Source organism: Ambystoma mexicanum, chromosome 6p, assembly GCF_040938575.1.
Source record: "Ambystoma mexicanum isolate Mex_15411 chromosome 6p, UKY_AmexF1_1, whole genome shotgun sequence".
Lineage (NCBI taxonomy): Eukaryota > Metazoa > Chordata > Amphibia > Caudata > Ambystomatidae > Ambystoma > Ambystoma mexicanum.
In genome coordinates, this window is record NC_090935.1 from 504,955,236 (window position 1) to 504,973,650 (window position 18,415).

An 18,415-nucleotide genomic window follows, 5' to 3' on the forward strand; every position below is an offset into this window, starting at 1 on the left:
TGTGGATGACTGCGAGGCCAGCGGCTGTCTTCTTCGATCAGTCTCTGTATTGGATGCTGTAACTCTCAGGGAAAAGCACGTCTATGATATGGGTGGAGGAGGGTGTCAGCCAGTTCTCGGTGATGAAGATGGTGTCATGGTCGTGTGTAGTGATGAGGTCGGCAATGACTACTGCACGGGTGATAGCTGAGGGGACATTGGCGAGCATCAACTTCTGTGTTGGGGACAATGAGGAGGTGTTGATGGGATTCTGGCTGATGTAGGTGAGGTTTCTGCATTGCAGAGTCCATGCCTTAGATGAGGGGCAATGTTGTTGACGTTGGCATTGCCTGGTTATGGTGGGGATGGCCTGTGGGGGATGGAGGGAGAAAACACATGTTGGCGCGTGCTGAGTTTGAGTTCTTGGGTGTACCATGGTGCTGACGGTTTTGGTTTGCAGGTGTGCTGTTTCGGGGTGCGTGTTGGTCAATGGAGGCTGAGAGGGTGACATTGAGTGTTTCCAGTAGAGAGTCGCAGTTCAGTTGGGGGTGCTCGGTCCATGTAAAGCATACGTTGGCAATGTATTCTGTGAGGGCTTCCACTCGGAAGTTCTTGAAGGATGTGAAGGTTTGTGTGTTTGGTTTCTGCTGGCAGTGCTTGACTGGGGTGGTGTGCAAGACGCTGAAAGTCACAGCTAGGTGGTCAGATCAGTCAAGTGGGAGATGAGAGCTGTAGTGGAAGAAAGACAGTGAGGTGATGATTAGGTTGAGGATGTTACCTTTCTCGTGGGTTCGGTGTTTCGTGTGCTGTGTGAGGCTGAGGGTGTTGAGGAAGAAGAGGAGACCTTCTTTCATTGGTTTAGTGGCCTTGTTTCCTGGGAGGCCGAAGTCTAAAAGGAAGATGTTGTTTGCATGCGTGAGGACATGGTGCTGACCTTGACCGTGAAGTCTCTGTTGAAAGCGTTGTTGGGTTTGGTTGAGATAGAAGGTGACTGTGTCAATTGGGGAGAGGAGAAAGTGGCAGGAGAGGACTTTGAAGGAGCCAATGTTGTCAACGTCAAGTCTGGTACAGGGCCACAGGGTCCTGTGGATGATTGCGAGACCACTGCCTCTCTTGCTCAGCTGGTCTCTGTGTTGTATGCTGTAGCTGTCAGGGACAAGGGTGTCTAGGTGTGGGTGCAGGTGGGTGCCAGCCAGGTCTCGGTGATGAAGATGGCGTCATGGTTGTGTGTATTGCTGAGGTTGGCAATGTATGCTGCATGGGTGATAGCTGAGCATCAACCTTCATGTTGTGGATGATTGATAAGGGGGTGTTGATGGGCTTCAGGCTCATGTGGGTGAAGTTGCAGCATAGTACAGGTCATGCCTTAGAGGATGGACAATGTCGTTGATGAGGGCATTGCCTGGTGATGGTGGGGATGGCCTGTGGGGACGGAGGGAGAAAACACATGTCAGTGCATGCTTAGCTGTTGTCTGAGCAGGGGTTCGGACCATATATGTTGAGCCTACATTTTCCTTTCTACATTTACATACCTGAAAGTTCAGTAGTTTGATGCAATTGAATTTTTAAAGTGCTGTTGAAATTCTGACATGTAAATTGAGTAATGGGGGTGATATTTTTAATAAAGGGGAAGTAGAGTGCATTGGATAGGCATGGATACTTTAAACTAATGTGATGTTTTTTGCAAGTGAAAGATTCCTCCTGGATCTCATGCATTCAAACCATGGTGCCTGCATGCTCATGGCGAATTAAATGTATCAATACCTATGGTAATGTGTGTGTTACAAAAGTCTCTATTTCTATAACTATAGCTTTGAAAACTGAGGGGAATAGTATGTGTGGATTGTTTGCTATCATTAGCCTTTCATGGATGTACAATTCAGTTATCTTTAAACTGATACAATTATTACAATTTTGTTAATGAATAGACTGCCTCTGCAACCATGTGTGTTTCTTGTCTCAAAAGGGGAGGGAAGCTGTAAGGAATCAATGTTATTTAATTGGGGGTCCCAAATTCATAAAAATAGTTTGAGTAAATAAAGGAAAATTGTGCGTGCCTGGTTTGGGGGTGGGTGGAATGTTTCCCTGAATTAAATGGCACCTGATTAAAACATCCTACAAAACATCACTTGCCATGCATAAGTGGCATGGGGAATTTACTTCATTTGCATGGCGGAGTGCAAAAGGGCCTCACACAGGCCTGCATGCCACCCTTTTCCACTCCCTTTTTGCACTATACCATGCAAATGTGGGCAATTCAGTGGCGGGGACCCGTGTGTGCAAAAGTGCAAATGTAACAGGTCACAGCCACTGAATTACGGGAGACTCTAATATGAGCTCCTACATGTTTTTCATTTCCATTCATTTTGTTGAGTTAATGTTTTGCTTTTAACTTCATCACCAAAAAATGAAATCAAAAAGTACATAGTGTAACAGAATTTATGGAACCAGGTTATTTTCTTTTAAAACATTAAGTAAAGCAACACAAACCCCCTACAACTATTTTAGCAAACGTTTTGCTGCCGGAGCAAGGTTATAAGTGCAGCATAGTATGGTAAAGTGTATGAAATGCAGGGTTAAGAATACTGTATAGAGTGAGATGGCTTGGAGGAGGACAGAGCACATGCAGAGGTAAGGCTCTGATGTAGCTATATCGGAGAGGAGGGGTGGAGTCGTGCTGAACCGCGAAACTGGCAGTGGTGCGGGGGAAGGCAAACATCAGAGAAATATGCTACTGTGCCCACAGAGATTGGGGAAGGACCCAAGAAGTACCAGCTGTCCCCGCCGAAACCCAACAGGAGCCACGACCATGCCACAAATGTGGTTGACCAGGTGCCTGCAAATGGCAGCCGAAACCAGCACCAAAGAACGAAGGGAGCTCTTCACTCATGACGAGAAAGCAGAGAGGAGTGCTGCGGTTAACTGCAGAACTGGGCAGAGTAACTTCTTCACCCACAACGAGAAAGCGAAGGGAAATAAGAAATCAACAACCGCTTATACCCAAGCAAGATGCACGGAAAGATGTGGGCTACATCACTACTGCTGAAGAGTCCCACGTTACCTGGAGCAGACCCTATAATCCTGAAGGTACGAGGGTTGCTCATATCAAACAGACTTACAAAGGGGAGGGGGCAAGTGGGGAGAAAGGAAAGACTATCCTAACCAGGAAGCCAATGTATTCCAATATAGAACATAAGGAACAGATAAATGTGAAGCACAGTGGCACCCAATTTCTGAATGTTGTAAAGGGAAGGCCAGATAGGTGGTGAAGAGGGATTAGTGAAATAACCCTCCAGCTGAAGACACTTGGACATTTTGTTTTGTCAGGAACTTAAGACTTTTTGTGTTGTGTGGAGTTTTGGAGAACTTTTGTGAACCGTGGATTAATTGACAAGTACTTTTTCTTTTGGAAAAGCTGTTTTGGGGGATTTGAACACTGGAATTAGACCATGGGGAATTCCCCTGCAATACCCGAAGAGACTCTCTCAGAAAATCAAGTGTATAGGGCACTCTAACTATTTTTGTTACATTTTCAGTAAGTGGTAGGGCCAGCTGGAGAGAGGACTATTTTCATTTGGACTAACTCAAGCACCCGAGTTTAGTTTGTTAGGCAGGGAATCTCCCTCTAGCAATAAGATCAGTTGATGATTTTTTCTTTTAATTTAAATAAAATCACTTGAAACCTATGTCTCTGGTCCGAGTCCTCCTCCGGCTTACCACAGTGGGAGGTTGCCAGCTGCCAATAGACTAGCCACTGGTCTTGAGGACCAAGAGGTGGTGTGGAGTGAGAGGGTGGCGAAGTGGGGGCATGGGTTCCTCTTCTGTATCCGCAATCATTTTCTTTTTATTTCTTATAATTCTGGGCGAGGATGGTGGTCCTGAGAAGATGGAAAAGAAAGAAAGGGACATCTTGTTGTTCAGTCCGTTAAAGTTCATTCACTTGCAACACTGCCCATGCTGCTCAAACATGACCAAATGTTTGAACAGTATGCAGTGCATTCCCCAGGCAGTACTTGCATACACTAATATTAACTTTCTTGTCCTCTCCTGAAATAATTTTTAGATTGTCATTGAGCAATGTGGTACCTAGAGTCTTCTTCCTCATATCCACTGCATAGGGCCAGGTGTTATGTGACATGGCAGGCATGAAGCGGGAAAGGGCAGTGGAATTTGGCTGTGCTAAAAGGGCATGGCGTTGGGTGAGGAGAAGGTAAGAGGTATATGGGTAAGGGCGTTTGATGAGAAGGCAAGACAAGAGGAAATGGCAATGGGGTGAGGGCCGACTTCAGACATAGAGGAGGTGCAGGGGAGGATGTCAACAGGAGGTTGTGTTTTGGAACTGTCTGCTTTGGCACAGTCCTTGCTTCAAAGTCACCATTCTGGTGGTCATCAACAGTTTCAAATTAAATTTCACAGGGATGAACAGGCACCCCCCAAACCCCTCCCGGGCTCTCCACATGTCTTTCCAAATAATCTGTGTGTAGGTGTCACGAGAGACTTCTATGCTCTGGCAAGTCGGCAAACATATGCCACAGCCGAGTATTGGGCTGGCAAGGGTGCAGAATTGGCTGACTCAGCATTGCTCCTTCCTTGGTCAGTCTTTGGCTGACTACTTCTTGGCCCCATGGAAATTGTATGAACATCCTGGGGTGTGGATGCATATCACTACTGTTATAGCCATCCCATTCTATGGTGTAGTCAGCACCTCCTTCCCCATTGTGTTGCCATCTGTAAAAAGTATTGTTAGTCTGGGTCACAGAGCTTTGCCTACAAAGAATAACGCAGAATGGAGTGGAGGAAGAGGGAGACCAGGTGCTCATCATTTTGAATCTTATAAGTCAGCGGCTGTCCTGGAGAGCAGATGAAAGACTGCATGGGAAAGGCTTAAAAGCAATGTAGGAATACAATCAATCTATGAGAATGTATGTATAACTGAGTAGGCTAGGATGAAGGATGACTAGCTGTGTGGACTAGGATCACCGGCCGTGTGAGATGAGAAGACTGCCTGTGTGTGAAAAGACAAAAGGCCAAGTCTGAAAGGTTAAGTAGGAAATTATGAAATTATGAAATGTGGAGTGAAGAAGGGTGAGGTAGAAAGTTGGAAAGGACGATTGGCTAAAATGATAGGCTGAATTAAATATACATAGATGAACGGAGAAGCATGGTTGTCTAACGGCAGAAATCTAGAGAAGCAAAGGTTGACTTGATTAGTGCAAGTGTTAAAGACATAGTTGAGGGGTTGGTTGATAGGATTTTATGGGTGGAAGATAATTCAATGAATGGATTGTAAAGTATGTGCCATATTCAACATCGAACTGAATGGTGCTGTCAAGAGTAGACAGATTTTGCAGGTAAACTATAATGGCTTCTGTAAAGAATATAAACATAAACAAATCATTAATTATTGCAGGGCACATGAAAGTGAGTTATAAAGTAAATAAAGAGAGTGTAGTTGATCAACAGTCCAGTAATTAGCAAGTTCGATGCTGAACATATTTGCCTTTCATGGCTCCTTTGTAGCATATGTCAGAGACTGTCCTATCCTCTTTCTGCTTTAGGATCAGGAGTGACCACCCAAGCTGTGATTGAAGAAGTCTAAGTTTCCATGGCAAGGTGCGGCTGTTGTGATGGATGGTCCCATGAGTGGCGAATAGTAATGGTCCAGAAACTCTGCCACAGTGGCACATCGGTTTTGGATTTTAGTGCGACATGGGCCATTTTCCAGGATGCAGGCACATTTGAATGTCAACCATGGCTATGTTTTAACATTGGGTTGTCTTTTGACATAAGTGGGCAGTACTGAAACCAGATGCAAGCAGATGGGTATTGAGGGTTCAGACAAAACTGACATCCATAATACAATGGAAAATAATGTTGATGTATTGGAAATGTGTGGCAAAAGATTCTGCAGCACCATTTGCGATTCTAAAACCCCTGGAAAAGGAGGATGATTATGATTTGAAAAATGGAAAGTGAAAGTTAAAGCACTCCTAGCAAATCATAACAATGAAAGGGAGATACTTGCTATAAATCCAACTAAAGTGAAGGTCACATTGGAACGATTATATTGGATTTAAACGGAGGAGAGCAGGGGAAAATTGAAACTGTGTACTAGGCTAATGAAGGACGGTAACGGTTTAAATCAACTCCCCAGGTACCTTCAGAAATGTCCATCCGCACATTACAGGGTTCTCTTGTTAAGATGTCGTTTAAATATCCTGCCTACTAGAGAGGTACCATTGTCAAGAGGTCAAGTGGATGTTGCAAATTCACATTGCAGGTACTGTAAAGAACCTGGGCAAAGTTGAAACGCTTTTCCATCTAGTTATCTCTTTCAAGGTACTAACAGACCCGAGGACGAGGTTTCCAGAGGATACTGTAATGGAAACTCGTTCTTTGAGGGCTGAAGAATGGTGGCAGTGGGTTCTTTTGGGAGAAAAGACTAGTCTGGTATTGGCAGTGATGACATTTGTAGAGGAAATCATGATGGCGATAGAATAATGGAAAGTGATGTGGAGAATAGAGGGGAATATTAACTTGCTTCTTTTATACTCTCTTCTCTCTCTTTTCTTGAAGCATAATGTGATGCTGTCTAACATGAAGATGTGAGATGGATTTGAAAGGGAAAAAATTGATTGATTAGAGGAATTGACAAGGATATTACATTAAGAATGAAGGGATTTTTGATGTTGATGTAAAAGGTTTTAATTTGCGAAACCAATAAACATTTTGTACAAATAAAATAAAAAACAAACAAACTGAGAAATGCCTCTACAGTAATTCTATTCCCCTTCAGGAAGTTCTCAAACTCAGATCATGTATTTCTTGATAAAAAGTGGATGGTACTCGAGGAATGTGGGTTGTCTCATTGTACATAAACCAAAGGGGCAAGGGCAAGAGCAGACAAAGACTGTCTCTTCTGATAGGATGCATTGAACTGTGGCTTTCCTGTCCAATGAAAGACATGTGTGGCAATGTACTATATGCCGATATTTGATGATGATAATAAAGTGAACAGACAGGCCGCAATCATGGTACATGGAGGTACTGCCTCAAAACCTTCCGTAAATCTTTCTTATAGACACACACATGTTGTTTTTTTTTTAACTTTCTAGACTTGAAGTACATAGAGCAAATTATTCTATTCAGTCGTTTGCTGTTACCACGCACAAGTACATCACACCACAGTATTCATGTAATATTTTAGAGAATTGTGAGATAGGATGTGCTGTTACAATATGGCCCTTCCTGATGATCAGTGCAGAAATATTGTGTAACATTTGCAGATACAATATACAGCTCAGGAACTCTGACATACAAGCCCCAGCACCAGGAATGAAAGCACTGAACATGATGTAAGTGCACACCACAGTTTTACGAGTTGCTTTATTAATGTTCGCCTGATGCTGCATCATGTCAACATGACAAGGAATCCTCGAAAGTTAAATTACGTTTTCATGGCTCCAGGTATACTAAACCAGTCTGGCAGTGTCATCAGTTGGTAAGCCTGATGGATGGCATGTTCCACTATTTAGCATTACTATGGGCCTCATTACACGGTATGCGGTAACTATGGCGCTATTAGCGCCATGGTTGCCGCCGGTATTTTAATGTATCCGCCTTGGTGGATGGCGGAATTATCGCCCTACTCCAAGGTGAGCAGGGGCGATAATTCCCCATTCACCAAGGCACTTCCCCATTCCCATTTTTGGCCCCATAGGGCTCAATGGGAATGAGGAAGGAGCTAATTACGGTACCGCAAATTGCGGTACCGTAATTAACACCAAGGTCCCTTTGCTGGCCCGTTCCTTAATGGCTGGTAAAACCAGCCGGTGAGGTCGGGTCCCGCAAAGGGACCTCATAGTAAGGCAGTAAGGGTTTACCGGTACCGGTGCCCTTACCGGTAAACCCTTACCGCATTCCGTGTAATGAGGCCCTATGTCTACCAATCAGCCCAAAATTGGTCATCTTGTATTTCAAAGCAAGATGCCCTAACTGCCGAGGTGCTCTGCTGGTGTTAATAACAGCTTTCATTGTTAGGAACTTTTAATGTTGTTTAGTACATGGAAATAAAGCCTCTCAGAAAAAAACTCTATAGCGTGTGATTGTTTTTCTATTTTAATGACCAACGTTGCCTTCTGCTTTGGCTGCCCCACAGCCACGGCACTTGACTGATGATGATTGCTGTCATGGGACACTAAAGGGAAGGAACTGGTCTCATGTGTGTTATGTTATGTTATGTTAAATCTTAAGCACTACACATTAAAAAAAGAGGAATTGCATCATAAAACCCAATTGATATTCACAAAGTAAAAATAAAAATAAATACAATTAAAATCATTACATTTTTTCATTTCTCAATTTACTTTAACACTTCCCTAAAGACTTGAAAAGCTGACGCCATAATAACCAGTAATTTGCCTCCAAACAACATGACCCAAAACTGGTCCTACTCTACCCAATCGGAGCTCCTTACAAATGCGCTGGAACTTTCCAGATATTGGGTCTTTAGTAATGGGCATGCAGTTAACAGATGCGGTCGTGTTTCATCTTCCTTGTTGCAAAGTCTACAGACTCCATCTATAAGCGGCACCTCTCACCACGAGCCAAGATGCTCAACGGTTGGCAAGATGTTTAGCCTAAAATATAGTATAACATGCTTCAGTTTCATGGCACAAAATGTTGTCAGGTAAGTGCATGGTTTATTATGAATATTCTTTATATCTTCGTTTCAGTGACAAAGTATCAATGCTATGGATCCGATCCCATGCTTCTACCCTTTTTCTTTAATATACTCCCGATGTTTGGGGAGTCAAATAACATTGACAGTGGCATGTCCAAGTTCGCAAAACAAGATATTTGACATTTTTGCAGAATCTCTATGAAACTATTTTTCCCTGTCACTTCACTGTTCTTTCCTGTAGTTGCATCAGAGGGTTTGTATTCATGTCGGCCAATATTATTTTGCATAGCAGCACGGATCTTTGTAGACACCAAGTCACCTGCAAAGAGGTGAGACCATACTCCAACCTCAAAGCTACAACAGGCACTTTTGAGGGAACATTTATCAATCTCCGTAATATTTTGCCCTCAATCTCTTCCAGCCATGCAATGTGTTTCGGGGGAAGCACTGCTAAGCCATATAGCAAACTCGGAACTATGCTCACACAATACATTTTGAGCATACCCTCGATGTTCAGCCCTCCCCCTTTCTGGCTATATAATGTTTAATCGCCAGCCATTTTTCCAAATTCAAGGAATGTATACATTACTGTAATAATTCACAGAGAGTTTATTTTTGATTGGGAATCTCAGATTGCTATATTGGTCCACTATTTCCAGTGCTGCCCCATGTAGCTTCCATGCAAATGTGTTTTTTTGGGCACATCATCTTTGCCTTTGGTATATTAATGTTCATTCTGTTAGCCTCTGCATATTTAGCGAGCTCATCTAGTGACCTCTGAAGTCCAACAGCGGTCACATCAAAGATGACTATTTCATCAGCGTAAGTCATGCTTAATATTTGCTACCCTTTGATTTTTGGGGGAACATTTCTTGCCACACTGTTAGCTTCTGCTATGTCTTCAATATACAGATTGTAAATCAGGGGTGCTTACACGCACCCCTGTTTGAGTCCCCGATTTGTATTGAAGTGCTTACTCAGATTTCCTGTTTGATCCAACCCTATTGACACAGTTGTATTTGTGTGTAGTAACTCAATAAATTATAATAATTCAGGCTCTATTCCCCAGTTCTTGAGTTTTACCCAAAGAAGCTCACGTGTGACCAAGTCAAAAGCTTTGCTGAAGTCTGTAAAACAGCAGTACAAATTATTATTTTGGCCACTAGCAGCATTCAGCATAAGATACTGAATGACAGATAGATTGTCAATTGTGATAAAACCTTTTCTGAATCATGTCTGGGCCATTTTAAGTACATGTTTTTCTCTCTGACCAGGTTGTTAACTTTCTGAGAAGAATTGTGGCAAACGTTTTTTGGCTGGTATCCAGCATGGCCAGTAACTGATAATTTGCTGGAATGGCTCTGTCACCCTTTTTGAACACTGGCACCAATATTGATTGTAGCCAACTATCCGGTGAACTGACAATACATTCTATCTGTTTAAACAGGAGCAATACGATTTTTGCCCACAGCTGAGGATTTTCCATTAACACAAAATTCGGAATGCTGTGTGGACCAGGGGCTCTGGAAGGTTTAAAATTTTGAATGATGGTTACTAAGACCTTCAAGTCTCTTTTTCAAGTTGTACTGTTTTAAATTTGTAAAGTCCATGCTACTCTTCTTAACTTCGTTTTTGGGGACAGTGTAAAAAGTCATTTTCGTGTAATTTCCATGCTGTTTCCGTTACAGAATTCAAATGCCCCTCGAGAGGGGGGCTTTTAGGTGAACATTAAATCTAGACCAACATTTGCAACTGTCACAGGACTTTAGCAGGGCAGCTATTTGCTGCCAATTTGCATTAAAGAAAGATTGTCTATGCTGCTTCAGCCAGTTTTTATAGCACGTGGCTGCATTTACCAGATCCGCCTCTTTTTGTATTTTAGTTAGTATAGGATTACCTCTAATGATGGCCCTTTCTTTGCGCTATAACACCGTTTGCTGATGGATTATGATGTCGAACGGGGCATGATGTGGGCGATTTGCATTGCCATATGGGTACTTATTCCCCTTATATGAACAATTTGATTGACCTCTCACTAGAGCAGCCAATTCCCAGATGTTTTCAGTCCACCTGTCCTCCTTGTCTAGAATTTTTTTCTCAAGCCCATCGTTGATGCTCTTAATACTCACAGCTGACCAGCAAATTCAATTTCCTTCAATGCATATATTTATATTGGTTTTTCCCAAACTACAGGGCTTAGTGAGGGATATATTGACCGAACCTTGTTATGTAAGAATGGTCGCTTAGGGCTGTGGGATTGCTTTTAGCCAATCCAAATAAGCCTACCAATTCCTGGTCCGCAATGACATAATGAATATGTCTATAAGCTATGCCATTTGTCCACAATAGGTGGGTGCTCCAGTCTTCAAAGGTTAAACATTCAAATGCATGTGTTGAGAGGAAGCTTCACCATTTTCTGTCCCCAAATTCCCCCCGGCATCCTCCAAGATGTAAGTCTTTGACATTGAAATGACCAGATATTATAATTGCGGCTCTAGGCTAACTCGTGCCAGGCATATACAGTTTTTCCAATCAAATGTTGTATCTGCTTTGTGTACACACCTGTCGGGGTGGGGGGTGTGTCATACACATTTGCAATCAAAATGTTTTCAAAAATGTAATTCATAATGTAGTTCAAGAAGACAAAGACGGACCCTCTGCGCTCAGTACAATATTTGTAGAGTTGTCACTGACTACCCTGAATTAAGAAACTTCTCAATCAGTCCCAAAAATCAACTCTGACATTTATTTTCAACATCTAGGGTACTGGTTGCGCCAATTCATTGGATTTTAAATTGATACATTTTCTTTCTTTAACTTGTTTATTGAAATTCAACAAAAGTAAACCATGCCAACACAAGTTCTGAGCTTAGTGCTCTGCAAGGACTCTCTTCTTACACTGCAAACTTGCTTTGCCCTTTGGGCACCAAATCAGGGTTCTGAATGCAGACTGTGTGTCCTTCTTCAATTCTGATAAGTCGTCCCTCTTCTGCATATGAAACCTCACCTTCATGTCTTCACTCTTCTGATGGACCCACTCTCTGACAGCTTTTTCATCCCACTCCACAAACTTCATCCTCATCCAACCAGGCTGGACAGACCACCGTGACCACATTCCTTCTCTTAAGAAACTCGAAAGGGATTAAGACATATTGTAGCATGTGGAGGAAATCTGAAGAGGAGGTACCGACAATTGAATGCAGTGGGGGGCAGCTCCCCCCACTTAAACTAGGCATAGAAATATGTGTGGGGTGATCTAGGGCTTCAAATATGCAAAAAACTGAAATCATAGTGCTTAAAAACGTGAGTGCTTTAAATTGTGTTATGTTGATGAAGTCAAAATGCTTTAAATCATGAATGGTGTTGTGACTAGTGAAGGATACAGAATATGTACTATACAAATCGGGTAGAAAATGACCAAGTGTTAAAATATGACCAGACATAAAAGAATTCACCATCTTGTGTACTGGCCACCCCTTTAATTCAAACCTTGCCTTTAACAACCAATAGAAGGTATTTAATGAAGCACATCTTTGTAGACAGTGTTGAAATGAGTCAGCCTCCTGTACCAGAACTCCCAAGGCCAAATGTCTCTAATCTGACAATGTACCCTGTGGAAATTAGATAAAGCTGGGACCAGACAGCTAACAATGCAGTTGTTTGGGTTTCTTAGCTAAAGGACACAGCTGCCTGCCCAAATAAGCATAGCAGGAACAGGAAATCCATTGGTGAGTGCCAAAATGTATCTCAAATTGAAGGTTAAGCATATAATGACTAATCGCCAGGTGTGAAATGAATGTCAATGGAAAGCTTTGCTTAAAGTGTATTTAAAAAAGGAGGGGGCTAATTTTCACTCTCAGAATTAGTATAAAAACAGCTCTGAATTCAGTACGATGGCTGAGTTCCTGTACTTTACATGATGCATCGTGTGTGTCGGTCTGAATAAACCTGATATCCCCGAAAAAAAACCTGCCTCTGTCTCATGGCATGCTATCTGAGTATTTTTCTGAGTGAGGAGAGCCCAGGAGAGCTCAGGAGAGCCTATCAGAGCCAAGCAGAGTACAGTAGAGCAAAGGGGGGCCCAGGGGCCTCCTGAACAAATCTGTAAGCATATACTCTTCTCTCAAGTTCAGCTTCCCATACCTTTCCTGATGGCCATGCAAATCCCTTCCATAAGGGTTGTGGTGAACCTTTCCACAGCCCCATTGGAGGAGGGATGAAACAACAATGACCTGACATGAGCCACACCCGTGCCACTGAGGAATTCTTTCATCACCCAGGAGGTCATCTGCACCCCATTATCTGTTAACAGCTTGCAATGGAAGCCGTCCCTTTGGAAAATGTGGTCAAGAAATGTGTGTGTCCACCTCCTGGAGCACTTTAGCCTCGACCCACTTGGAGTACATACCACTAACACCAAAACATACTTCCTGCAACCATCAACTCGAATTGAGTGGTCCCAGAGCATCCATGGCAACCATCTCCCAAGGGAACTCAGGAAACTCCAAAGGCCTTAATGGCTGGGTCTATGTCTTCAACACACAGTAAAACTTCCTACATACAACACAAGCCTTTACCATATCTTCTACTTCATTTTCAACACCGGGCCCCCCTAAGGCAACCCTTGACTTTACTCTGTCCTACCTGACCCTCATGGGCTGCCTCCACAGGTCTAATCCTAACATCTGCAGGGGGAATTATGTGTCCTGACCTTAATACATGTGTTCCTTCCGTACTTAACTCTTCACGTACCTTGTGAAGAGACGACAACCCAACTTCACTGTCCCAGTTCTCCCAATTGGAGACCACTATGTCCTTCACCCTACACAGAATTTCATCTACCTGCTCTTCCTGTTTAATTTCTTCTTTAGCAGGCACAAAGTCTACCCTGAAAGCATGTCCCTACAGAGAGGTTACCCACCTGAAAATATGATGAGAGACCCTTTCCAGGCCCTTTGACAAAAAAATGCTCACCAGGAACTTGTGGTTGCTATGTACACTGAACTCCCTGCCCAAATTGATGGCCCACACCAGACTCAAGGCCTCCCTTCAAATCACTGAATATTGACCCTCTGCCCCTTTAAGAGCCAGAGAGGCAAAAGCAATCACTCTTTCCACACTTTGTTGACTTTGAAGCAGCACTGCCCTGAGTCCTGTCTCATTCGCATCAGTCATCATATATGTGCCCCTCTCTGTATCAAATCTCCCCAGGACTGGAGCACTCACGATAGCCTTCTTTATTCCCTGTAATTCTTGCTTGCAATACTCAGACCAAACAAAAGTACTTTCTTTCTTGAACAACGACCTGATGTGCATGTAGCTATCAGAGAAATTCCGGACTCTCCCTCCGCTTCTTAGTGTTTGAGGTTTGTTTCAGTAAAACTGTCTCCCCTGCCTAGGCACTAGATGCCTTCGGGCCATAGTTTGCATTCTCTAAATCCTAATAATAATAATAAAATAATAATAAACTTGGCATAATATTTTACCAGCCCTAGAAATTACATAACTTCCTTCCTGTTCTTTGGAGGATGCAACCTCACAATCACCTCGACCAAACTACTCTTGGGCCGTATGCCCTCACCACAAAACCTGTGTCCAAAATAATCAATTTCACGCACACTAAATTTTTACTTGCTTTTTCATAACGTTAGAGCCGCTCTCTGCATCTCACCTACAACAGACAAAATCTTCCTTTTATGGTCCTCAGGATTTTCTTCCACTACCAAGATATCATCCTGGTAAAAGTAGACCCCCTTTATTCTTCCTTATGTCGCATGCATGACCCGCTGAAGAAACGCTGCTGCTGACACCAGCCCAAATGACATGTGTCTGAATCAGAAAGTAACCTCATGTGTGGCAAAGGAGGTATAACCCCTTTATCCAGGGTGCAAAACCACCTGATGACGGGCCGACGCCAGATCAAGGGTGCCAAAAACCCTAGCACCAGCCAACAGAGTGACAATTTCACCTTTGTTGGGCAAGGGAAACCGATCCACCACCACACACTTGTTTAGACCTCACAGGCCACACACATCCTGATACTGCCATTGCTTTTGCACACCATCACCACCGGGGAGACCCATTCCGAAGCCTCGACCGGATCTATGATCCCTTCTTTCTCGAGTCTCCTTATTTCTTCTGTCACTTCCTCCCTGAGTGCTAGAAGAACACAGAAAGCCTTGCATACTTCTGGCACAGCTTCCTCCTTGATCTTAACAAACAGAAACCTTTGAGGCGTAATAAACTGTCCTTGAACACATCATCATACCTGTCCTCTGGAGAGGAAATTGCCTGATTAACAAGAGCAATTAGACCAGGCAAGTTAGGGTCAATTACAATGGACCTCATTACGACCCTGGCGGAAGACCATGGTGCTATTAGCACCATGGTCCATGCCGGTAAATTACCGACTCTGCCATGGAGAAAGGGGGAATTACCACCCCATTACAAGGTTGGCGGGGCGGTAATTCCCCCTTCCTCCATTGCCCTTCCCCATTCCCATTTTTGCCTCATAGGGCTCAATGGGAAAGGGGAAGGCGCTAAGTACGGTGCCGCAAATTGCGGCACCGTAATTAGCACCAAGGTCCCTTTGCGGGTCCCTACTTTAACGGCTGGTCTACACCAGCCGTTAAGGTCGGGTCCCGCAAAGGGACCTCATAATTAGGCGCTAATATGTTAACGGCGCCGCAGCCTTTTACGGCGCCGTTAACCCATTAGCGCCTGGGTCGTAATGAGGCCCAATATCTAGATCACTCTGCTGATACCAACGAAGCAGACATCCTCCATTCTCAGACAGAAATACTTTAGCTTGGGTACTTCTGCCCAGACATTTTAACTTGGCCACAAAGTACCCCAAGATGTCAATTCTAACACCAACATATGTGTTAGCCTTAACCTTTGGCTTGAGTAGTTTCATGTCTAGAAAGCTCGCAATCCAGGCTTCTTTCTCAATTATGGAGTAATCCAACCCTAGATCAATTAACTTGAACCCCCCTTCACCATTGACCCGCATGTCAGCATGAGGCCTACCACCCCTCAGCTTTTTTTTCTCCAATCTCAATGACCAACCAACACACACCCTTGCACTCATCATCACATGGTTCCTCAGAAATATCACCCTCTTGTTCTATCCCTCGCACACATTTGGGATAAAAATGCTGGCAGCACCATGCAAAGTGCCTCTGTTGCCATACCTGAAGCAAACAGCATTATTATCAGGACCAGAAACAACATTGGCACCATGAGAAAAAAAAACATACCAGAAAAATCCTCTCCATTGGTGGTTAGAGTCTGTCTTTGCTTCAGAGGTCTTCCTCTCTAATCCCTTGGAACTCTCCTACTTCTTATTGGTCAACTTGACCTGTGACAAGCCCTTCTTCCCAGAGGTACATTCCCTCTTGGGATCATTGGAAACTACATTCATTGTGCTGGCGTTTGGCTCCTTGCACTCCCTCTTTTCTAATTCCTTAATGCATGCCCGTGTGTGCTCTACCCTCTTGGAAATGCCAATCACCTCCTCCAAGGAAGGGTCACCCTTTGCCCAAATCTCTTCCCTGGTCTTGTTTTCACTGACCTTTAACATGAATTTCATCAAACGAAGGGCCACAGTTGCACCTATTTGCCAGTTTTCAGAGTGCAGTTAGAAGATTCTCAATGTTCTCATGTCTGCCCTGATCCCTTGTACCAAAGTAGTACCTATGCAGAATAACATTGCTTTTCTTCTCAAAATGTTTATCTAACTTCTTCAAGAGAGTTTCAAAGGCATTAAGGGACTCACTTCTATCCCTGAGGCACCACCCCTTGGCGTTAGCTCTGGTAGACTCTTTAAAATCCTTCTCCCCTCATAACCCAAGCTCTACATAAGCAAAGGTCTGTGGCGCCCCATTGTGAAAGAGGGGCCATGTATCGCCAAAACATAATATTGGAAATCTTTTTTTCCATGTCTCCCATTTCACAACTGGTTCTGTAAGAGTTGGAAGAAACTGGACAGGCGGTGCTGCTGCCATTATCCTACTTTTGGAGAATTAAACAAGGCATAAATAATTGCTCCACAGGACAATGAGTCACTCACTGTTCATAATCAAAGTTCCCAGCGTGAACAAGTTAAGGCTGGGCGCCCTTATCAGCTTCAAACCTTGCAGTGAAAGGATAACTGCGGGTGTAAAACAAGTAAGTTGTGAACTCACTCACCAACGTCCGGTCAACTCTCATGCCCTGGCAGTGTGTGAAATCACATCCACAGAAATTCAGCACTACCAGCCTAAACAGTTTGCCAATCTGCTGCAATTTGCTATCTTTACAGTACAGTGAGCAGGGGTTGCTGGGGAAACCACTGCAGCCCCCGTAGTATGTAAATGTGTTCGCATGAGAAAGGTGTGAACTTTTGGTAGTTTGCACCTTTCTTATGCGAACATTCCGGCCGCGGCAAAATCAGCCGCGGTCGGATCACTTAGAATCGAATTCACAGGGCAGACATATATACATGCAGCAGCGAATGTAGCACACAGAACTACAGATCAATATTATGCTGGCAACAACCTGGCAGGCCATAGTACCTGCACAAATGGAACATAAACATAGCTCTATTTGAAAGTCAACACATAAGTACTGTGTTATAAATACAGAACAACACACCACTCTATGGGGGGAATTAAAGGACAGTAGGGTAGAAAACAATACCTTTAGAGAAGATGTAGTAACATCCCGAGATGCCACACATGCCCAGGGGAGGTACTAGATATCAGGCAAGCCTTTTGTGGGTGGTCACATTTTTTGCTGGGGGTTACCCAGGGGAGGTACTAGATATCAGGCAAGCCTTTTGTGGGTGGTCACATTTTTTGCTGGGGGCACGGAATGAGGTGACCATTTACACTGACCATCCCAATCTGCAGTTCCTGCGATCAGTGAGGGCTCCGACACCACAGCAGTTACGTTGGATGCAATTTTTCATGGAGTAGCAATTTGTCATGACATTTCGACCTGGAACATGTGACGGTAAGGCAGATTAATTGTTCAGTCTGGGCTATCACCTGCCGGAAGTAGAAAAGCAGGACCCACCGTCAGTTCTATAATCCGGTTGTTTTTCAGGAGAGCTTTTCGAGATGGACACAGAGCATCTGTTTGTATGCCGAATCCAAGTCTGTTTTACCCCGTTACTTACAAGACTGGGTTCAGGAAGACTCGGCCCCCACGTCAGAACAAGGTTTGCCTTTCCTCAAAGAAATCCTCTATCTAACCTCCAAAGACATACAAGACATTGCCCTCCATGAGAATTATGTCTCCCCACTAGCAGGTCATCCAGGGATCAACAAAACCGCCCACGTGATGCAAAGGCATTACCGGTGGCCTTCCTTGGCTCCGTGTGTTGAAAAGTTATAATCACCAAGAGCAGGTCTTCTGCAGCCATTGCCTACTCACCCAAAGTGGTAGCACACCTGGGGGATGGATTTCATTGTTAAACACCCGAAGAATAAAGTATTCAATACAGTGTTGGTGGTAGTGGTTAACCTGACCAAGATGGCCGACTTTAAACCACAAAAGGGTCCACCCTCAGCCAGGGGGATAGCCAAAGTGCTGTTGCAGCAAGTAGTGAGTTTGCATGGCTTGCCCAAAAATATCATCAGTGACAGGGGGTGCAGTTTGTGTCCCGCTTTTGGAGGGCCTTCTGCAAAGAGCTTGGTACATCTATCCACTAGCCATCATCCACAAACAGATGGGCAGACTGAATTAACGAATCAGGTGCTAGAGCAACAC